Source organism: Mobula hypostoma, chromosome 30 (genome assembly GCF_963921235.1).
Source record: "Mobula hypostoma chromosome 30, sMobHyp1.1, whole genome shotgun sequence".
NCBI lineage: Eukaryota > Metazoa > Chordata > Chondrichthyes > Myliobatiformes > Myliobatidae > Mobula > Mobula hypostoma.
This window is the reverse complement of record NC_086126.1, coordinates 3979178-4002931: the sequence shown is the minus strand read 5'-3', so window position 1 is coordinate 4002931 and position 23754 is coordinate 3979178. Positions and strand designations below refer to the sequence as shown.

The window sequence follows — 23754 nt, the reverse complement described above, 5'->3', positions numbered from 1 at the left end:
ACCTGCTCATTGATGCAAATATCTAATCAGCCAATCACGTGGCAGCAACTCGGTGACGTGGTCAAGAGAATCAGTTGTTGTTCAGGCCAAACGTCAAAGTGGGGGAAGAAATGTGATCTGAGTGACCTTGACCATGGAACGATTGTCGGTGCCAGATGGGGTGGTTTGAGTATCTCAGAAACTGCTGATCTCCTGGGGGTTTTCAGCCATAACAGTCTCTAGAGCTTACAAAGAACTTCTTGCCACAGATGATTGTGGAGGCCAATTCAGCCGGTAAATTTAAGGTGGAGGTTGATAGGTTCTTGATTAGTCAGGGCGTCAAAGGCATCAGGGAGAAGGCAGGAGAATGGGGGTGGGGAGCGGCTTGAGAGGGAAAATAAATCAGCCATGATCGTATGGCGGAGCTGGATGGCCTAACTCTGTTCCTATGTCTTTATGCTCTTAACTTGCCAGAGCTGGTAATTGGGACTGGGACGGAGGCGAGAAGAGTCTGTTCTCTAATTGTCAGCTCAGAAAGCTTCATTGTGGGCACCCGGCCTCCACAGCATCCAGGACATCCTCAAAAGGCAATACCTCAAAAAGATGTCATCTATCATTAAGGACCCCCACCACCCAGGACATGCTCTCTTCTCATTGCTACCATCAGGGAGGAGGTACAGGAGCCTGAAGACACACACTCGACGATTCAGAAACAGCTTCTTCCCCTCGGCCATCCGATTTCTGAACGGACATTGAACCCACGAACACTACCTCACTTCTTTTTTTTTGCTCTATTTTTGTACAGCATATTTCATTTAATTTTATACATTTTTTTTTGTAATATATTGTTGTGTACGGCATTGTACTGCTACCACAGAACAACAGTTTCACAACATATGCCGGTGATATTAAACCTGATTCTGAAACTGGCAGTGTGTTTTCTTCACGGTTTCCTCTTCCACGTGGCCTGCCTTTGCACCTCATGACAGTTAAAACTGAGGCCAAGGCTGTCGCTAATTCTGCAGTGGTGGTCTCACCGGAGCCTTTAAAGGCTGCTGTCGAGGCGTCAACCTGTCTCGACGCTCTGCCCGGTTACTAACCCGTTCGGGGACTTTGTCTCGAGCGGCAGGTATGCTGGGAGTGCAGAGGTGACTGCTTATCACACCTCCTGTAGAGGTGTGCGAGGCAGGTTTCCTCTGCACAGGGAGCGTCGGGTGCCTGGAGCCCGCGGGAGGGGCAGGCGGATACGATAGAGGTGCCTCGGAGGCTCTCAGAGAGGCAGGCGGAGGGTGGGGGGGGTGCTGTGGAGACAGAAGGGATTACTGTCATTGGGCACCTTTATCTTTGGAAACTCAGGATTACAATCGTGAGCTATCAGAATTAGGCCGACATCTTGAAATTTGTTAACTTTGCGGAAGCAGTACAATGCAACACATAATAACAGAAAAGGAAAAAAAACTGAATTACAGTAAGTATATATATATATATACTTACTGTAATTCAATACATATATTAAATTGTTAAATTCAGTAGTGCAAAAATAGAAATAAAAAAAGTAGGTAGTTGTTAATAACAAAACAAGAAGTAAGGTGAACATTGATTTCTCAGATTTCTGTTTATTGCCTCCCCCTCCCTTTCGCTGTTCCCCAATCCCGTTTTCCTCTCTCACTTTATCTCCTTACCTGCCCATTACCTCCCTCTGGTGCTCCTCTCCCTTTCTTCCATGGGCTTCTGTCCTCTCCTATCAAAGCCCCCCTTCGCCAGCCCCTTATCGGTTTCACCTATCAACCTCCCAGCTCTTTACTTCACCCCCTCCGCCTCCCCGGTTTCACCTTTCACCTTTCACCTGTCACCTTGTACATCTTCCTCCCCCCTCCCCCCCACCTTCTTACTCCGACTTCTCATCTTTTCTCCCCCCAGCCTTGATGAAGGGTCTCGGCCCGAAACGCCAACTGCTTACTCTTTTCCGAAGATGCTGCCCTGGCCTGCAGAGTTCCTCCGGCGTTTTGTGTGTGTTGTGGTGAGGAAGTGTTCATGAGCTTTCAGAGATCGGATGACAAAGGGGAAGGGGACATAAGAAACAGGGGCAGGAGTCACAGAGAGTGGTGAATCTGTGGAATTCTCTGCCACAGGAAACAGTTGAGGCCAGTTCATTGGCTATATTTAAGAGGGAGTTAGATATGGTCCTTGTGGCTAAAGGGATCAGGGGGTATGGCGAGAAGGCAGGTACAGGGTTCTGAGTTGGATGATCAGCCATGATCATACTGAATGGCGGTGCAGGCTCGAAGGGCCGAATGGCCTACTCCTGCACCTATTTTCTATGTTTCTGTGAGTCGGCCATCTGGCCCGTCGAGCCTGCCCTGCCATTCAATAAGATCATGGCTGATCTGACCAGGGACTCATCTCCACCTACCTGCCTTTTCCCCATAACCCTTAATCCCCCTACTATGAAAAAATCTATCCAACCTTCTCTTAAATATATTTACTGATGTAGCCTCCACTGCTTCATTGGACAGAGAATTTCACCTTCTGGGAAAAGCAGTTCTTCCTCATCTCCGTCCTAAATCTACTCCCCGAAATCATGAGGCTATATCCCCTAGTTCTAGTCTCACCTACCAGTGGAACCAACTTTCCTGCCTCTGTCTTATCTATCCCTTCTCTCATCCTTCTGAATTCCAATCCCAGGTGAGTCAATCTCTCCTCATAGTCGAACCCCCTCATCTCTGGAATCAACCAGGTGAACCTCCTCTGCACTGCCTCTGAAGTCAGTATATCCTCCCTCAAGTAAGGAGACCAGAACTGCACACAGTACTCCAGGTACAGCCTCACCAGTACCCTGTACAGTTGCAGCATAACCTCCCTGCTCTTGAATTCAATCCCTCTGGCAATGAAGGCCAACATCCCATTCGCCTGCTGCACCTGCAAACCAACCATTTGCCATTCATGCACAAGCCCCTCTGCAGAGCAGCATACTGTGATCTTCTCCCATTTAAATAATAATCTGTTTACATTTCCCTTCCAAAGTGGATGACCTCACATTTCCTAACATTGTACTCTATCTGCCAGACCCTTGCCCTTTCACTTAACCTATCTATATCTCTCTGCAGACTCTCCGTATCCTCTGCACAACTTGCTTATCCACTCACTTTAGTATCATCAGCAAACGTAGGTACACCTCTTCCAGGTGCTCCTGAATTGTTAAGTGCATGTCTTCAGGCTTCTGTATCTCCTGTGCTGTGTTTTTCTCTGTTCCGCACCAGTCGACGTCTGCACAAGGTCCTACGTGGGCACAGGTGCTTTGAAAAACTTATTTGCAACACCTTCACCAGCACAGAGGGCCAGATACACAACATTCAGAAGGAAAGTAAAGCAAAGTGACGTTGGTTGTACACGAAAGTCCACAGTTAGAACAAAATCCGTTGCCATGAGAAATTGTCCAAAAGTTCAATAGTTTCATTTAGTATCAGAGAATGTATACAGTATACGACCTGAAATTCTTGCTCTTCACAGACACCCACGAAACAGGAGAAAAGATTCAAATGAATGACAGAAAATCATTAGAACCCCAAAGCCCCCCCCACTCTCCCACACACAAGCATCAGCGAAGTATCAAACCCACCACCGCCCCCCCCCAGCTTATTCCAGCAGGAAGCATCAGTGCCCACCAACGCTACCCCCCCAAGCAAGCAAAATCCCCGCAAGAGAGACTGTGATCTGCAGTCCAACAAAACCATTGTTCACCCGACACTTCGACATACCACAGGCGCCTTGCCTCTATCTCTCTCTCTCTCTCTCTCACTGACGGGGGCGAGAGCGGAGGCCAACAGCTTGCGGTTTCAATGTCACAGTTTACTCGAGCTCACCCGCCTCGAATAACCAGCTCACTCTCGTGTTACCAGGGTGATTATCGACGAGTGGTTTAACAGCGATTAAGACAGTGGCCTCTTTATTAGGCACACCATTGGCCACTGGGTTCTTGAACCTACCAGCATAACCCTAATCTGGGCCACGAGCTCCCCAATGATTTCAGTAGGTGCATTTAATTTTAGAGAAATGTATACAATATACATCCTGAAATTCTTTTCCTTTGCAGACATCCACCAAAACAGGGGAGTGCCCCAAAGAATGAATGACAGTTAAAACGCTAGGACCCAAAAGATGCCCCCCCCCCGCCACCTCCCTCTCCCACGCACAAGCAGCAGCAGGGCAACGACCCCCGCCCCCAGCAAAAAAAAAGCATGCGCAACAAACTGAGGCTGGGGCTTCGTGCCTGCTCCGGGCTCCGTTTTTGTCTGCTGTGTGGTAAACTGAGGCTGAGGCTGCGGGCCTTCTCCGGGCTTTGTGCCTGCGGGCTCCGTTTTTGTCCGTTGTGTGGTAAACTGAGGCTGAGGCTGCGGGCCTTCTCCGGGCTTTGTGCCTGCGGGCTCCGTTTTGCTCCACTGTATGGTAAACTGAGGCTGAGGCTGCGGGCCTTCTCCGGGCTTCGTGCCTGCGGGCTCCGTTTTGCTCCGCTGTATGGTAAACTGAGGCTGAGGCTGTGGGCCTTCTCCGGGCTTCGTGCCTGCGGGCTCCGTTTTTGTCTGCTGTGTGTAGACATCCCACCCTGTAAAAAACTCATTTCAGGGAGGTCTCAACTCATAGCAGTCTGTGTCAATGAATTTGTTAATTTTGCAAGACATCAGATTCACAAGTCTCTTGTGGGACAGCTGACTTCTGAATTCTGTCTTAATGTGCCATGTTCACAATAGCTGCTGTCTTGGCTGATGAGCAGGCATAGTTTTTTGCTATTTCTGAATCAGGAAACATTTTCCTGAATAGTTTGCCTGTGTGCTTACACACCTGGAATGGCAGGTTATGCTCAACGATGAAAGATATAAAGTACACCTCAGCTCCAGTGACCTTCTCTGTCAGACTTTGGTTTTCTGCTGAGAAGAACTGTGAAATACTTGAGCAGCTTTCCCTGCGCTTAGCCTCCCTGATATGCTGTGGTCCCTAAAAGAAATAAAAGCATAAGGTGTATCCTTATTACAGGTGTGCGCCGCTTAATGTCCATTCGGACAACGTCCGATCGCATATACGTCCTTAGTCTCACACGCACACACAGAGCCTGCAATAGTCGGGATCAGAACTTACTTTTTTTACATCGAAATGGGGGATTTTAAATGAGCGATTTAGAAGTTCTGTATCTTCAAATTCAAGTTTATTGTCATCTGGCTGATTCTCCACAAACGAAACAACCTCTGTCCGGACCACGGTGTAGCCACAATACATATATCACGCACACCACATAAAACAATATATTACCATATTATTTAATAAAGTGTAATTTAAAATGCATATAAAGTGCACGGCACAGGTAAACAGTTCGCTGTCCCAATGATGAGACCTTGGTGGGGGCCGGGTATTTATTAAAATCGGTTTTTCTTCTGAGAACGGCTGTGCTTAAACCCAGCCCATCGCGGGCTTCGATGTACCTGTAAGTGGAAGTGTTTCAGGAAAAAAAAACCCGAAGAATTTGTTTGCTGCGAGCGTGTTTTTAAAGATGTCTTAGCGGACTGTTTTGGAATTTCGCTCCAATTTAAACCCCGATCTAAACCCAACGCGCCCCGCCCGTATAGGACAGCCTCGCGTAGTCAGGTTGTCACCAACAGCCTTGGGAATTCCTTCGCCAGGCTTTTGTACTTAATCACCGACAGTTGTCCGGATGGTTTCAGCGTCATTACAGACAGCAGTAACTGAACTGATGGACTATGGAAGAGAGAGAGGGGTCGACTGTAAAGCCCGCCCACAGAGAAAACTGATAGGTCTACTTAGCACAAAGAGAGATCAAGCAGGATTCATTCATTTTCTTTCTTTCTGTCTTTTTTTTCCCTCTCTAAAAAAATCGATTTCCGGGATATTGTATATAATTTGCGGGCATCAGGGAGCCGCTATCGATATGCGGGAGACTCCTGGAACCCCCCGGGGAGGTGGGATGTCTGTGTGTGACAAACTGAGGCTGAGGCTTTGGGGCCTGCTCTGGACTTCATGCCTGTGGGCTCCATTTTGCTTCGCTGTGTGGTAAAGAGAGGCTGAGGCCACTCCAGGCTTCGAGTCTATGGACTCACTCCCGTTCTGAACGCTGCTGTTTGCGTTTTTTTTGCACGATTTGTGTGTGTTTCTTTCTCTCATTCTCTCTCATTCTCTCTACCTCTCTCCGCATTGGGGGGCTTGTTGTTCTTGTCCTTGTTTTTTACTGGGTTCTTCGGGGTGTCTTGTTTTGTGGCTGTCTGTAAGCAGATGAATCTCAAGATTATATAATTTATACACTCTTTGATAATGTGTACTTTGAACTTCGAATTACTACCTAGGTGTAGCAACACTGTAACCACATCACACTTAAAAAGACTTTTTTTTTAAGAACTTTATTTCTTACGTCCGTCTCTCAACGTGAGGGAGTAAAAATCTTTATGTTCTTTTTTTCTTTATGAATTGTTCGAATTGCGGTTTCTTGTAATGGCAAGGGAACTCTGTGACCATCCCGTGTGCTGCCCAGGACTTGCTTCCGAAAGTACATGGCAAGTAGCAAGATCATGAAAGCACCGATGTACAGAGAGTTCTTGGGATCACCGATAGATTCACTAAATTAAATGACGTTGCGTTAAATTAAGATAAGACTTATTTATCATGTGCACACCGAACCACACCGTGAAAATGCGTCGTTTTGTGCCGACGACCGGCACAGTCTGAGGATTACGCTGGGGGCCAGCCCGCAAATGTCGCCAAGCTTCCGGCGCCAATGTAGCATGTCCACAACTCGCTGACCCTGCTGGAGGAACTCAGCAGGCCAGGCAGCCTCTATGGAAATGAGTAGATAGTCGATGTTCTGCACCGTCGGGGCTGGAAAGGTAGTGGGGAGGATGCCAGGATAAAAAGTTGGGTGGGGGGGTTAGGAGGATGGTTAAAAGGTGATAGGTGAAGCCGGGTGGGTGGGAAAAGTCAAAGGCTGGAGAGGAAGGAATCCAATTGGAGAGGAAAGTGGATCATAGGAGAAAGGGAAGGAGGAGGGAGCCCAGGTCGATAAGAAGAGGTAAAAGGCCAGAGTGGAGAACAGAAGAAGGGAGGGAGAGGGAGTTTTTGTTTTTAATCAGAAGGAGAAATCGATGTTCATGTCATCAGGTTGGAGGCAATCCAGATGGAATATAAGGTGTTGCTCCTCTAACCCTAAGGGTGGCCTCATCCTGGCATGAGAGGAGGCCAAGGACCGTCATGTCAGAAAGGGAGTGGGAACCCTAACCGGCACGTCTTTGGACTGGGGGAGGAAACCAGAGCACCCAGAGGAAACCCACGCAGTCAGGGGGAGAATGTACAAACTCCTTACAGGCAGCGGCGGGATTTGAACCGCAATCGCTGGTGCTGCGAAGTAGCGTCTGTGTTCTGTGCCGCCAAGGGAGACGTGGTTCAAACGCTCGCGATGAGGACTAGCTTGGTCAGAAATCTTGGCTAGCGGGGCCCAGCTGGGCCATATGGCCTGCTTCTGTGCACTAGGGCTCTAAAAGGTGGGGGGAGAGGACAACCAAGAGATGGGGCAGACGTGGACAGAATCTTCTAGAGAATCTGCCTGAGACATGAGAGCCCCGAATGACTGTTCCTTCTCACTTTGGAGAGGTAACCACAGTTGAGGCTCTCAGCAATGCCCTGAAGGCCTGGGGTGGGGGGGGGGGTGGTGGCCAGAGGCCTGGGAGAAGGGCTATAGGGAGGAGAGTGGCTACACAGGTTGAGATGGCACGAGGCACGCTTGCCTCTATCGGTCAAGGCACTGAGTTCAAAGGTCATGTTGCAGCTTTGTAAAACTCTGGTTAGGCCGCATCTGGAGTATTGCATACTCTCCTGGTCACCCACTCTAGGAAGGATGTCGGGGCTTTGGAGAGGGTGCAGGAGAGGTTCACCAGGATGCTGCCTGGTTTAGAGGGCATGTGCTATCACGAGAGGCCGGGCAAACTCATTTTCTCTGGAGTGTCGGGGGCCGAGGGGAGATCTGATAGAGACCTAGGCACTGATAGCGTAGACAGGGAGTGTCTGTTTCCCAGTTTTGAAATGTCTAATACCAGAGGGCAGGCATTGAAGGTGAGAGGGCATGAATTGAAAGGAAGTTTTCAAAGTCTCAGCTAATTCAAAGAAATTCACAGGACTCTGAAATTACGGGTGTAGTTCGTGCTCACTCTCAGTCAGACACCTACATATTGTGTGGAAGTGTGGTGGCGGATGAAATCAACATATTTTTACATATAACCCGTAATTGATTATTTAAACCAGCAAGAATGTTTAATCAAGCAATATATATATATATATATATACACACACACAAAAATATTCAAATATTACTGAAATATTAAATACACATCACAGGCCAAGTGTTTTTTTTTTACAAACCAGCTTTCACAAAATGCTGGAGGGACTCGGCCGGCCAGGCATCGTCTACGGGAAAGAGCAAACGGTCAATGTTTCAGGCTGACCTGCGCCGAAGGGCCAGATCCTGTGCTGTTTTATTTCCCAGGAACCCCCTGCCCTTTCTTGCCCAGTCTTTCCCCTTCACTGTCTGGTTAAAAGGGGCCAGATCTGCTTGCTGTCTGTCTCTGAATATCTGATACCAGAGGGCAGGGTGGGGGGGCGATCGGAAGAGACGCTCGGGGTAATTTTGTCTTGGACTCCCGAGGACTGGGGGCAGGAGCCTTCGTGCAGGATTCCCTAAAGGTTCATTGAGTCGGTGGTGAGGAAGGCAACTGTGACTTTAGCATTCATTTCGAGAGGACCGGAACATTAAAGCAAGGATGTAATGTTGAGACATTGTAAAGCATCAGTGAGGCCTCACTTGGAGTATTGTGAGCAGTTTTGGGCCTCTTATCTTAGTAAGGACGTGCTGAAACTGGAGAGGGTTCAAAGGAGGTTCACGAAAATGATTCCAGCATTGAAAGGCTTGTCGTGTGAGGAGTGTTTGATGGCTCTGGGCCTGTACTCACCGGAATTCAGAAGAACGAAGGGCGACCTCATTGAAACCTATCGAATGGTGAAAGGCCTCGATAGAGTGGATGTGGAGAGGATGTTTCCCGTGGTGGGAAAGTCTAGGACCAGAGGAAACAACCTCAGAATAGAGGGACGTCCTTTTAGAGTGGTGATGAGGAGGAATTTCTTTAGCCAGAGGGTGGGGAGTCTGTGGAATTCATTGCCACAGGCGGCTATGGAGGCAAAATCTTCATGCTTAAGGAAAAGGTTGATAGATTCTTGGTCAGGGCATGAAGGGATTTGGGGAGAAGGCAGGAGATTGGGGGCTGAGAGGGAAAATTGGATCAGCCATGATGAAATGACAGAGCAGACTTGATGGGCCTAATGGCCTAATTCTGCTCCTATATCTTATGGTCTTAAATTTATGTATGGTGGCATGCAAAAGTTTGGGCATCCCTGGTCAATATTTCTGTTACTGTGAATAGCTAAGCGAGGAAAAGATGAACTGATTTCCAAAAGGTATAAAGTTAAAGATGACACATTTCTTTAATATTTTAAACAAGAAACCTTTTTTTTTAAATTTCCATCTTTTACAGTTTCTAAATAACAAAAATGGAAAAGGGCCCAAAGCAAAAGTTTGGGCACCCTGCATGGTCAATACTTAGTAACACCCGCTTTGGCAGGTATCACAGCTTGTAAACGCTTTCTGTAGCCAGCTAAGAGTCTTTCAATTCTTGTTTGGGGGATTTTCACCCATTCTTCCTTGCAAATGGCTTCTAGTTTCTGTGAGATTCTTGGGCCGTCTTGCATGCACTGCTCTTTTGAGGTCTATCCACCAATTTTCGATGATGTTTAGGTCGGGGGACAGTGAGGGCCATGGCAAACCCTTCAGCTTGTGCCTCTAGAGGTAGTCCATTATGGATTTTGAGGTGTGTTTAGGTTCATTATCCTGTGCTAGAAGCCATCCTCTTTTCATCTTCAGCTTTTTTACAGACGGTGTGATGTTTGTTTCCAGAATTTGCTGGTATTTAATTGAATTCATTCTTCCCTCTACCAGTGAAATGTTCCCCGTGCTACTGGCTGCAACACAAGCCCAAAGCATGGTCGATCCACCCCCATGCTTAACAGTTGGAGAGGGGTTCTTTTCATGAAATTCTGCACCCTTTTTTCTCCGAGTATACCTTTGCTCATTGCGGCCAAGAAGTTCTATTTTAATTTCATCAGTCTTGTTGGACTTGTTTCCAAAATGCATCAGGCTTGTTTAGGTGTTCCTTTGCAAACTTCTGATGCTGAATTTTGTGGTGAGGACACAGGAAAGGTTTTCTTCTGACGACTGTTCCATGAAGGTCATATTTGTGCAGGTGTTGCTGCACAGTAGAACAGTGCGCCACCACTCCAGAGTCTGCTAAATCTTCCTGAAGGTCTTTTGCAGTCAAACGGGGGTTTTGATTTGCCTTTCTAGCAATCCTACGAGCAGTTCTCTCGGAAAGTTTTCTTGGTCTTCCAGACCTCCACTTGACCTCCACCGTTCCTGTTAACTGCCATTTCTTAATTACATTACGAACTGAGGAAACAGCTACCTGAAAACGCTTTGCTATCTTCTTATAGCCTTCTCCTGCTTTGTGGGCATCATTTATTTTAACTTTCAGAGTGCTAAGCAGCTGCTTAGAGGAGCCCAAGGCTGCTGATTGTTGGGACAAGGTTTGAGGAGTCAGGGTATTTATAAAGCTTTGAAATTTGCATCACCTGACCTTTCCTAATGATGACTGTGAACAAGCCGTAGCCCTAACAAGCTAATTAAGGTCTGAAACCTTGGTAAAAGTTATCTGAGAGTTCAAATCTCTTGGGGTACCCAAACATTTGCATGGTGCTCCTTTCCTTTCTTTCACTCTAAAATGGTACAAAACAAAAATAATACACTAATCTTGCTTAAAATGTTGAAAAGAATATTTTATCTTTAACTTTATGACTTTTGGAGATCAGTTCATCTTCTACTCACTTAACTATTCAGAGTAACAGAAATTTTGACTGGGGTGCCCAGACTTTTGCATACCACGGTATCTTCACGTTCTGCGTGTGTCTGTCTCCTGGAAGTCTGAAACCAGAGGGCAGGAGTCCAAAGAGAGAGGGGGCAGGATCAAAGGAGATGTTTGGGGCAAGTTTTCTTGCACGGGGAGCGGTCAGTGCCCGGAATGTGCTGCCAGGGGTGGAGGGGGAGGCAGATATGATAGAGGAGTTTAAGAAACCTTTATAGACAAGTGAATGTGTACGATGCTTCCTACTGGTGAGGAGTCTCAGGCCAAAAGGCACAGCTTCAGAATAAAAGGGCGCCTCTTTAGAGCAGAGATGAGGAGAAATTTCTTCATCCTGAGGGTGGGGAAGCCGTGGAATTCGTTGCCACCGATGGCCGTGGAGACCAAGTCACTGTGTGTACTTAAAGCCAGGGTTGACTTGATTAGTCAGGGTGTCAAAGGTTATGGGGAGAAGGCAGGAGGATGGGGTTGAGAGGGATAGTAAATCAGTCATGATGGAATGGCAGAGCAGACTCGATGGGCTGAATGGCCTGATTGTGCCCCTATATGTCTTATGGTCTTATGGAATGGAGGGATATGGCAGAAGAGATTAGTCGGTCAACTGATGAATTTAACTAGTCTGGCAAGCAATGGGCTGAAGGGCCTGTTCTCGTAGTCTACAGTTACTTACTTGCTTGCTGCCTGTTACGCCGCTGGTGTCTGGGGCAGCAGTGAAGGTCCTGCGTCTCTGGTGGTGTTCATCGTGCCAGTAGCTTCCTCTCGGTTTTCACTACTGTCAGACACGCAAGTCCCGGGTGGAGACTCAGGAATACCATCTCACTCAGATGTAGAAGGATTCTTTATTGCTGTTCCCGTAACAATTTTGTTTGACCGGTCAGGGTTGTTAGCCCTGAACCTGGAGGACTGGTGGACCGCTCTTGGTCTGACCTTTGCCCTTTGACCTGCTTGGCATGGGTGACCCTACCAAGAGCCAAAGCACAAAGCCCTGACTCCAGCCAACGTAGCCCTCCGGGTCATCGAGGCATGCGAGCCTCCAAACCCCTACGACGAGGTCGTGGTCCTCTCGGAGGGTACTGTACAGCTGTATGGGCGACGTTCCCGTGTTGTCACCGCGGGCAACCCTTTCATTGTCCCCGTGCCTCACCGCACACAACCATAAACTGGACCTTGGCTTGAACTCCCGTGAGGGTAAGGCCCGCTCCCCCCCCCCGAGGAAGGTTCCGGAAGGGAAAGGTTAGGGAGAGGGATGGCAGGGTTTTGGGCAGCGGTTTGGAAGAGAAGGAGGGGACAGGCAGCAGGTGTATTACACAGAAGTGGGGAAGGAGGATGGAGTGAGCGAGGGAGAGAGAGGAAAGAGAGAGAGAAGGGGGAAAGATAGAGAGGGGGAAGGAGAGAATGAGAGAGAGAGAGGAGAGAGGGGAAGGGGAAGAGAGAGAGGGCGGGGAGAGAATGAGAGAGAGGAGAGACGGGGGAAGGGGGAAGAGAGAGAGGGCGAGGGAGAGAATGAGAAAGAGGAGAGACGGGGGAAGGGGGAAGAGAGAGAGGGCGGGGAGAGAATGAGAAAGAGGAGAGAAAGAGAGGGGGAAGGGGAAGAGAGAGAGAGCGAGCGAGAGAATGAGAGAGAGAGAAAGAGAGGAGAGAGACACCGAGAGAGATAGGGAAAGAGAGGGGGTCAGAAAGACAGAGAAATCAAGAGATAGAGAGAGAGAGAAAGAAAGGGCGAGGGGAGAGATTGAGCGAGTGAGAGGAATAGAGATCACGAGAGAAGGAGAGAAGAGAGAGAGGGACAGAGAGAGAAGAGAAAATGAAAATGAGGGGGGGAGAGAGCGACGGGAGAGGGAAAGTCTTTGGGTCAGAGGCCTAGCTGTGAGAGAAGCTGTCAACCATCCCGGCACGGTCTGGAAGCCACGGGACCCACTGCTCTTCGGGGAGCCAGGTGAGGGTTTCAGTCTTGCTGGCACACTGGAGAAAATTTTCATTGTGGTTTCTAAAATACCAGGCAGGAAAATGTAGTCAGTCTGGCTGGGGATTTTCCCCTGATTTAATCTGCCCACTTGTTATCCACCAAAGAGATTCTGATCGAGTGTGCACCAGCGCCGAGTGATGGGAGCTGTACAGGGAGGGGGGTTGCCCAGAGGCATTGAGAGTGCAGCTGCTGTTACGGGGAATGTGGGACGATGGCTTTCTGAGGTAAACGTGTGGCCAGGCACAGGGACCGCCGAGGGAGGGAGATCGAAGCGCGTTGGGAAAGAGTGGAGAGAGGGAGGGAAGGGTAAGGGAGAACAAAAGGGGAGAGTGAAAGGAGGAGAGGGGGAAGGAGGGATTGAGGGAGAGAAAATGAGGGGGAGAGAGTGAGAAAGAGAGAGAGTGAGAGGAGAGAGGAGAGTGGGAAAGAGAGATCGCGACAGAAAAAATGAGAGGGAGAGAGAAAGAAAGAAAGAGAGAGAGAGTGTGTGTGTGAGAGAGAGAGTCTGGCTCGGAGGCCTAGTTGCTAGAGAAACCCTCAACCATCCTGGCACAGTTTGGAAGCTACAGGACCCACTGTTCCTTGTGGAGCCGGGTGGAGGCTTCAAACTTGCGGGCAAATTGGAGAGGAGAGGGAGAGAGGGAGGAAGGGAAGGGTAGATTGAGGGAGAATGAGCATGGAGAGGGAGAAATGGGAGGGTGGAAAGGAGAGAGGGAGAAAGGGGGAAGAGGGAGTGTGGGAGTGCGGGAGGCAGAGAGCAGAAATGAAAGAGGACAGAAGAAAGGTGACAGAGAGCAGAGAGGTAAAAGAAGAGGAAGAGGAGAGAGAAAGGAAGGGAGAGGGATGGAGAGAGAGGGAGATGGGCTAGAGGGAGGGGAGGAGAGAAAGGCAGTCAGGTTCGGGGAGGGAGGGAGGGCGGGCGGGCGAAACAAAACGAGAGCTGAGGTGCAGAGGGGAGGGGAAGCCTATATCCCATTGGCTGGTCAGAGCGAACTCGACAGTGGGGCTGGTGTGAGGTTGGACCTGCCAAAAGAGCAGAGTTCACACTGGGGCTGCCCGGCATCGTGAAGGCACAGCGAACACCGAGACAAAAGACACTGGCTGGAGGCACCATCAACCCCCCCTCCCCCCTCCCCCCTCCGTCTTCCTCACCGAGTGAGTACAGTAATGATTCATCTGCCTCGTTAAAAAATCTTTCAGCGAACGAGCAGGGAAGCCGGGGGTAGCTGGTACAGTTTCTGTTCGCTGTCTGGAGGGGATTTCAACAGTTAGGAGAGATCTTTGATTCCGCGGATAAGGAAAACCTAATAAAGCGGGAGAACAGGAGGAGTATATTCCGGGGTGGGTGTCGTGGGGTGACATGAGAACAATGGATCGAATGGCCTTCTGCGTGATGCATTGTGAAGACTGGCACGGCCTAGGGGTTTATGACGCTCGAAGAAATAACTGGTGGTGTGAATTTGGTTTACAGTTGAGCGATGAGACCCCACCTACTTTGTACGTCCCAGGTACAGGAGCTGGAGGCAGGGGGAGGTGTCTAAGTGACGTAAGTGGGGGGGGGGGTCGCTGTTAAAGGTGACGACGCTTTAAGCTGATGCGCTCGATCGCTCGGAGAGGCAGTTCTTCCAGGGGCGGCCTCCAGGCAGGCTGCTTGCAGCAGGAACGCAGGTTCGATCCCGGACCGGTGAGTCGGTCGAGGTGGCTGGGAAGGAAAAAAAAACACACACACCTCTGGGGGCTTCACCCAAGAGGGGGAGAGGGAGAGACGCTTTCCGCCAGTGAGTCTTGAGGTAGGGGGCCGTGGGCGTTTGGTATTCGGGGGGACTTGAGGCTGGCAGCCTCCCGGGAGGCTGTGTGCAGTTTGATTCTGGGCTGGGAAAAGGCCAAGGTGCTCAAAAATACCTCCAGCACTTGACCGAGGGAGGGAGAGGGAGAGGAGAAGGGGGAGACTCTCTCTATTCGTATTTGTCACCTTGTTAATCTGAGAACTTCAATAGGAAATGCGCAGACTTGATTTCGTTGAGGCTGTGGAGGGAACTACTGAGTTAGACTCTGGAGTCCTGGTCCCAACTGCTCTGAAGGAGGAGGCCGGGGGCGGGGGGAGGTTGGTGTGTGTAAATCCAGCTTCGGTGGCACTTCCCCAGGCCTCAGGCTGTCTGCATGAGGGTTGCCCAGGGAGGGCGAGGTGGGGAGACAGGCCGGGGAACAACCCCTGCCATCGCCGGGCGATGAACAAGAATGGTAGCCTGTGGCCCGGGTCGGAGCCGTAAACTTTGACTCAGCTCGGCGTGTTTGTGTGTGTGAAGGTGAAGTTGTCGAGAGGGAAAGGCAAGAGGAGGACTCTTCGGCCCCCCGGGGCCTCCCCTCAGCTCATGGAAAGAGCCCCCCTCCCCTCAGCACCTTGCTTCCCACCCCTCCCACCGTCGCTCGCCAATTTTCACCCCTCTTCTGGGAAATCTCTGCTCCCGGGGACACCGTCCTGATCCCGACTTGCTGTGGGAAGACATTCCCTTTCTCTGTCAATCCCCACCTTCTCGTCTTCTCCCGCTGCTCCCCCTGCCCCCACCCAGAATCAATTTACCCTTCAACCACTCCATTAAAGCCCCCCCCCACCGAGCTTTCAAACACCTCAATTCAATCTCCCTTTCACCTTCTCTAAACCCCTCCCCTGGGCAATTGCAACTGTGACCTAGATCACATCTACAGCAGCACACACAAAAGGCTAGGAGAAAAGTTGTGGGCTGAATGGCCTGTATTGTTCTATAATGTGCTAGTATAACCCAGCAGGTCGGGCAGCATCTGCCGAGGGAAATGTTATCAGATCCTGACCAATTTCAACACTTCCCTCGTATGCCCTCTTTGCAATCTGTGTTTTGAACATAGACCATAGAACAGTACAGGCCTTTCGGCCCACAATGTTGTGCTAACCTTTTAACCAACTCCAAGGTCAATCAAACCCTTTCCTCCCACATATTTTCTACAATTCCTGAGCCTATCTGAGAGCTTCTTAAATGTCTCGAATGTATTGGCCTCCACCGCCACCCCTGCATGTTTCACACACTCACCACTCTCTGTGTGAAAAAAAAACCTTGCTCTGACATTCCCCTCCTCATACTTTCCTCCAATCACCTTAAAATTATATTTCCACCCCGGGAAAAAGTCTCCGGCTGTCCACTCGATCTGTGCCTCTTATCATCTTGTACAGCTCTATCAAGTCACCTCTCGTCCTCCTTCACCCCAGAGAGAAAAGCCCCAGCTCGCTCAACCCATCCTCACAAGACACGCTCTCTAATCCAGGCAGCACCCTGGTAAATCTCCTCTGCACCCTCTCTAAAGCTTCCACATCCTTCCTATAATGAGGCAACCGGAACTGAACACAGTACTCCAAGTGTGGTCTGACCAGGGTTTTATAGAGCTGCAAAATGTTATCTTGCGGTCTCGAACCCAAATTAATATCTTGCGAGTGTTGTGATGGTCTTTGTCTGTGATGCTGTTTGAAGTGAGTTTTCCATTGTACATGTGCACACTTGGGTGGGTGTGTGTGTGTGTGTGTGTAGTGGTGCCAATAAATGCAACTTGGGCTTTCGGAAAGAGTTGGTTTGTTTCCAAGGAGACTCTCTCTCTCTCTCTCTCTCTCGTAAGCAAAGACAGGCAGTGCTTGGCATTTCCACTGTGACAGTTCCTCGTCGGTTAGATTTGGTTCCTCAGAGCCTTGGCCCGAGTCTCAGGCCCGCCCGCCCGCCCTCGGCAGCCAGGCCGCCGCGACCCGGGTCTGCCCAGGGGCTCCATGCGCGGGACGGAGGTTGGGAGGGGTTCCAGCCGCGGCCCGCCTTTCAACCGGGTGTCAAGGGGAGAGGGTACAACCAGCGCCCGATGAATTCGTTAGCAGCGATGGACTCAGGGGGCCGGGAGATTTTCGACTGCAGGCGGAAGGACTCGGGTGCTATGAGCCTGTCCTAGTTCGGGGTTCAGAGGTGGAGAGGCTCAGTAGCTTTAAACTCAACGTATCGAAGGCTCTGACCTGGGTCCAGGTGTAAGTACCAACACAAAGAAGCCATGAAGGTGCCTGTTATTCCTTAGAAGTTTGTACAGACTTGGCCTGTGGTCCAAAACTTTGACAAACTTCTACAGGTGCACAGTGGAGAGTATCCTGACTGGTTGCATCTCGGCCTGGTTCGGAAACACCAACGCCCGGGAATGGGAATGTGGTGTGTACAGCCCAGTCCGTCACAGGCAAAGCCCCCCGCCCCCTCACCACTGATCCACAGGAACAGAGTCCATGATCAAAGAAACCCCACTATCGAGGCTATGTCCTCTTCCCGCCCTCTCCCATCGTGCAGGAGGTGCAGAAGCCTTAGGTCCCACATCAGCAGGGGTGTTTGCCCCGCTCCCCTACTGGAAGTTCGTGACGCAAACACAAGGAATTCTGCAGATGCTGGGAATTTAAGCAACACACATCAAAGTTGCTGGTGAACGCAGCAGGCCAGGCAGCATCTCTAGGAAGAGGTACGGTCGACGTGTCAGGACGAAGCGAAGCATCTCGGCCTGAAACGTCGACTGTACTTCTTCCTAGAGATGCTGCCTGGCCTGCTGCGTTCACCAGCAACTCTGATTTGTGTTGCTGGAAGCTCATGACCAGCTTTGTGGGTGTGTGTGTTCACACATCCCTGTGACCTGTGGGCTGCCCCGGCCGCCAGCTGCCCTGACTCCCTCCCAACGCCCAACAACATGCAGGGTGAGGGGTTGCCACAACCATCTCCCATATCAATCTAACCCTTCCCTCCCACATGACCCTCCATTTCCCCTAATGTATCTGCCCCTACCACCACCCCGGAGCGTGTTCGAACACTCACCGTGCTTCTGTGTAAAAAAAAATCTACCTCTGACTTTCCCCCTCCCCCCACCTTTTACTTTCCCCCAGTCACCTTAAAGTTATCCTAATGAAGGGTCTCTGCTCGAAACTCAACTTTTTATTCATTTCCATCGACACCGCCTGACCTGCCGAATTCCTCCGGCGTTCTGCGCACGTCGCTCTGGATTTCCGGGCGTCCGCAGAATCTCTCGTGTCTATCGTGGAATTTGTTGTCTTGAGAATAAGGGGTGGGCCGTTTAGAACGGAGCTGAGGAAAAACTTCTTTCACCCGGAGAGTTGCGGATCTGTGGAATGCTCTGCCCCAGAAGGCTGTGGAGGCCAATTCTCTGGATGCTTTCAAGAAAGAGATGGATAGAGCTCTTAAAGATAGCGGAATCAAAGGTTATGGGGATAAAGCAGGAACTGGATACTGATTGTGGATGATCGGCCATGATCACAGTGAATGGCGGTGCTGGCTTGAAGGGCCGAATGGCCTACTCCTGCACCTATTGTCTATTGTGGCAGCCATACAGTGCAATACTTAAAGATTTACTTCAAGCTATGAAATGTATGTTTAAAAAATAAACAAGTATTGCAAAGAGTGGGCAAAATACTGAGATAGTGTTTACGGGCTGTTGAGAAATCTGATGACGGAGGGGAAGAAGCTGTTCCTGAATCGTTGAGTGTGTGTCTTCAAGCCTCTGTACCTCCTCCCTGATGGTGGCAATGAGAAGGGGGCACGTCCTGGGTGATGGGGGTCCGTAATGATGGACGCACAACCTTTTGGAGATGCCCTCGATGGCGGGGAGGATTCACCCGTGATGGAGGTGGCTGAGGCTACGAGCCTCCGTTGCTCTCCCCCCGATCCTGCGCAGTGCCCCCCCCCCCCACCCGCCGTACCAGCCGGGGATGTGACCAGCCAGAATGCTCCCCACGGGGACATCAGTAGAAATTTGCTCGAGGCTTTAGCGACGCGCTGAACCTTCTCAAGCTCTCGATTCTGCTTCTGCTCCTAAACCCTTCGAGTGGCTCAAGGTGTGGCCTCTCTCAGTCAGTGCTCCGAGCCCTGGTGTTAAGATCTCCTGTGGTTACCTCAACAGCGTGCCCTCTTGAGACAGCTATTTCCGCCCTGAATCCTCACCCAGCTCTCCCAGCTCACATCCCAGAGTTACAAGGGAGTCTATTGCTGGTCAGAGAAAATAGAACCGTACAGTGAAGGCCATTCAGCCCTCTTAACCTACTCCAAGTTCAATCTAACCCTTCCCTCGGAATCCGAATCGGGTTTAATATCACCGGCATATGTCGTGGAACTTGTCTTTGTGGCAGCGGTACCATGTAGTGGGGAAAAAAACATGAATGAGCTTGTATATATATATTAAGCAGTTAAATTAAGTCAGTAGTGCAAAACAGATATAAAACAGTAGTGAGGTCGTGTTCACGGGTTCAATGTCCATTCAGAAATCGGACGGCGGAGGGGAAGAAGCTGTTCCTGAATCGTTGAGTCTGTGTCTTCAGGCTCCTGTACCTCCTCCCTGATGGTAGCAATGAGAAGAGGGCACGTCCTGGGTGATGGGGGTCCGTAATGATGGACGCTGCCTTTCTGAGGCATCGCTCCTTGAAGATGTCCTGGATACTACGGAGGCCGGAGCCCATGATGGAGCTGACTGAGTTTACAACTCCCTGCAGCTTATTTCCACCCTGTGCAGTAGCCACCGGTGATGCAGCCAGTCAGAATGCTCTCCACCGTGCATCTGTAGAAATTTGTGAGTGTTTTAGGTGACAAACCAAAGCTCTCCAAACTTCTCATGAAATATAGCCGCTGTTCTGCCTTCTTTGTGGCTGCACCGATATGTTGGGTCCAGGTTAGGTCCTCAGAGATGCTGACACTCAGGAACTTGAAATTGCTCGCTCACTCCACTTCTGATCCCTCTAATGAGGGACTGCTTCGTGTTCCCTCATCCTACCCTTTCCGAAGTCCACAATCAGCTCTTTGCTCTTACTGAGTGTGAGGTTGTGGTTAGCTGATCTCTCTTGCTCATGCACACTCTCTCGTCACCCTCGATTTTACTATCCTATCTGACAGCCTCTCAAATGTCCCCGATGTATCTTCCTCCACCACCACCCCTGGCCCGCCACCCTCTTGGAGAGTGAGAAGAGAGGGCTTCTCAGATCTCGGTCTTGTCTCGTGAAGACAGGGAGGTTGAAGTAACTGGGACGGGTCAACCCCACCCTTCCTGCAGGGTGGTGTCAGTGATGATATCTTGCCTCCTGGGCAGGTAACTTGACGATGCCATCCTGTAAAACCACACCAAGGAAGGATGTGGAGGCTTCAGAGAGGGCACAGGGGAGGTTTACCAGGATGCTGCCTGGACTAGAGAGCATGTCTTATAGGTTGGGTGAGCTGGGGCTTTTCTCTCTGGAGCAAAGGAAGGTGAGAGGTGACTTGATAGACGTGTACAAGATGATAAGAGGCACAGATCGAGTGGACAGCCAAAGACTTTTTCCCAGGGTGGAGATGGCAAAAATGGGGGGGGGGGGGCGGTGCGTAATTTTAAACAAGAGAAAATCTACAGATGTTGGAAATCTGGGCAACACACACAAAATGCTGGAGGAACTCAGCAGGCCAGGCAGCGTCTAGGAAAAGAGTGCAGTCGACGAGTCCTGATCCGCTTTTGGCCTGATCCTCTCGGCCCCAATCTCCTGCCTTCTCCCCGTATCCCTTCACGCCCTGACTAACCAAGAGACTATCAACCTCTACCTTAAACATACCCAATGACTTGGCCCGAAACGTCCACTATACTCTTTTCCCTGATGTCGCCTGACCTGCTGAGTTCCTCTGGCGTTTTGGGCATAATTTTGAGGTGATTGGAGGAAAGTGTGGTGAGAGATCAGGGGTAGGTTTTCCACACAGAGAGAGGGTGTGTGGAACGCACTGACAGGGGCGGTGGGAAAGGCCGATACACGAGGGACTCCTGGATAGACACATGGAGGGTAGAAAAACGGAGGGCTGTGCGGAGGGGGAAGGGCGAGATTGATCTTGGAGTGGGTTGAAGGGTCAGCACGACATTGTGGGCCGAAGGGCCTGCACTGGTCTGTGTTCCCTGGGAGCAGCCAACTTTCCTAGTTGGATCTCTAGCTTTGGGTCTCTTTTCTCTGGAGTTCAGTGGGGGAATCAGCAGATCAGGAGAATTGTGAGCAGCTGGTGAAGAGATTAACATGGCCCCAGCACAGATACTTCAAAGACAAATTTATTATCAACGTACATATATATGGTACCATAAAACACTTTGAGAGCCATCTTCTCGCTGGCATTTATGGGAAAATGAAGAAGTACAGTAGAATTTACGACAGAACTATACACACAAAACCCTCAGCAGGCCAGGTAGCATCTTTGGAAATGAATTGACAGTCGACGTTTCGGGCCAAGGCCTGACTTCAGGACTGAGATAGGAAGTGGGGGGGGGGGGAAGATGCCAGAATAAAGAGGTTGGGGGAGGGGGACAGAGGACAGGCTGGAGGGTGACAGGCGAAGCCAGGTGGGCGGGAAAGGTGATAGGAGCGGAGAGTGGCCCAGAGGAGAAAGGGAAGGGGAGCCGGTGATGGGGAGGTGCAGGGTCAGAGTGGGGAATCGTAGAAGAAGTGGGGGGGGGGAGGGAATTTTTTTTTACCGGAAGGAGAGATCGGTATTCATAATCAAAGACTGACAAACAACTAGTGAGCAAAAGATGAAAAAAAAACTGTGAAAATAAAAGACAAAAGGACGAGGTTGATATTTGAAAGTGAGTCTGTGGGCTGGTGGAATCAGTTCAGAGTTGAGGTGAATGAAGTTACGCACGCTGGTTCGGGAGCCTGACGGTTGAGGGGTGATAACTGTTCCTGAACCTGGTGGTGTGGGACCTGAGGCTCCTGTACCTCCGTCCCGACGGCAGCAGTGAGAAGAGATCATGGCCTGGATGGGCAAAGAAGTTAAGTTGCATGTGGAATACATTTTAGGGGAGGTCAAAGTTCAAAAAATAGAAGTTCAAAGTACATTTATCATTAAAGTACGTAGACAACCCTTAGATTCATTCACAGTAGAGCAAAGAAATACAGTCGAACCGGTGAAAAACTACACACGAAGACTGACGATCAATGTGCAAAAGATAAGCAGAGGAAATACAAAAAAAATAATACGGAGCACACGAGCCATAAAGAGTCCTTGAAAGTGAATCTGTAGGTTGTGGAATCAGTTCAGAGTTGAGGTGAGTGAAGTTACCCACACTGGTTCAGGAGCCTGACGGTTGAGGGGTGATAACTGTTCCTGAACCTGGTGGTGTGGGACCTAAGGCTTCTGTACCTCCTGCTGGATGGTAGTGCCTAGACCATAAGGTATAGGGGCAGAATCAGGCCATTTGGCCCATCGAGTCTGCTCCTCCATTTCATCATGGCTGATTTATTGTTCCTCCCAACCTCAACCTCCTACCTTCTCCCCGTATCCCTTCATGTCCTCACGAATCAAGAACCTGCCAACCTCGTCCTTAAATATACCCAATGACTCCACAGCCTCCTGTGGCGACGAATTCCACAGATTCTCTGGCTTAAAGTGCTTGTTTCATCTTTAGCCACAGCTGAAGGTCTGGAGTACTGGAAGGCTGTGGGACTTAAGACCTCGGAACAGGTGTAGGCGACGTGTACTCGGGGAGGTGGGAGGGAGCACGGTGGCGTAGCGGTTAGCACGTCGCTTTGCAGTCCGGGCGACCCGGGTTCAATTCCCGCCACTGCCTGTAAGGAGTTTGTACGTTTTCCCCCCGTGACTCCGTGGGTTTCCTCCGGGTGCTCTGGTTTCCTCCCGCACAGTCCGAAGGCCTACCGGCTAATTGGTCAGTGTTGTCCTGTGATTGGGCCAGGGGATAAGTCGGGGGATTGCCGCACGGCATGGCTCGAAGGGCATGAAGGGCCTGTACCACATTCTATCTCAATAAATGATAAATATTCTATGGACCAGCTCCGCCACCCGTAAGATCACGGCTGATCACAGACTCAGCTCGACCTACCTGTCTCTTCCCCCAAAACCCGTACTTCCCCTGCCTTGCAAGAATCTAGCTAACTGTGCCTCAAGTTTACCTGGACACAAGCGATCCTGCAGGAACTCGGCAGGTCGGGCAGCGCCTGCGGAAGCCGGGGGCGAGGGGGGGTGCGGTAAACAGTCAACGTTTCGGGCCGAGATGTGGTGGCCTCCACCGCTTCCCCGGGCAGAGAGTCCCGCAGGTTTGCCACCCTCTGGGAAAAGCATTCCCTCCACATCTCGGTCCTAAATCTAACTCCCTCGCCAAGTATCGAGGATATGCCCTCTAAAAGACCATATGGCACAGGAGTAGAATGAGACTATTCAGCCTATTAAACCTACTCCGCCATTCCATCATGGCCGACTTATTTATCCTGTCAACCCCAATCTCCTGCCTTCTCCCTGTAACCTTTGACGCCCTGACAAATCAAGAACCTATCGACCTCCACTTTAAATACACCCAATGACTTGGCCTCCACAGACGTCTGTGGCAATGAATTCCTCAGGTTCACCGACCTCTGGCTAAAGAAATTCCTCCTCATCTCCGTTCTAAATGGACGCCCCTCTATTCTGAGGCTGTGTCCTCTGGTCCTAGACTCCCCCACTATAGGAAACATCCTCTCCACATCCACTCTATCTGTGTCCTCTGGTCCTAGACTCCCCCACTATAGGAAACATCCTCTCCATATCCACTCTATCTGTGTCCTCTGGTCCTAGACTCCCCCACTACAGGAAACATCCTCTCCACGTCCACTCTATCTGTGTCCTCTGGTCCTAGACTCCCCCACTATAGGATACATCCTCTCCACATCCACTCTATCTGTGTCCTCTGGTCCTAGACTCCCTCACGATAGGAAACATCCTCTCCACATCCACTCTATCTGTGTCCTCTGGTCCT

General features: G+C 50.3%; 1 protein-coding gene across 2 annotated transcripts in view; it reads left to right on the top strand.

Moving 5' to 3' along the window:
* Positions 1-23754, top strand: part of LOC134339745 (transcriptional-regulating factor 1-like) — a 160246-nt gene that overhangs the window by 57098 nt on the left and 79394 nt on the right. The window contains exon 1 of one of the 2 annotated variants that reach the window (XM_063036492.1): positions 14589-14644. The exons of the other annotated variant lie outside the window; for it this stretch is intronic. The gene's annotated coding sequence lies outside the window, so the exon portion shown is untranslated. Of the gene's footprint in view, positions 1-14588; positions 14645-23754 lie in introns of those variants that run through there. 2 annotated transcript variants of the gene reach the window in all.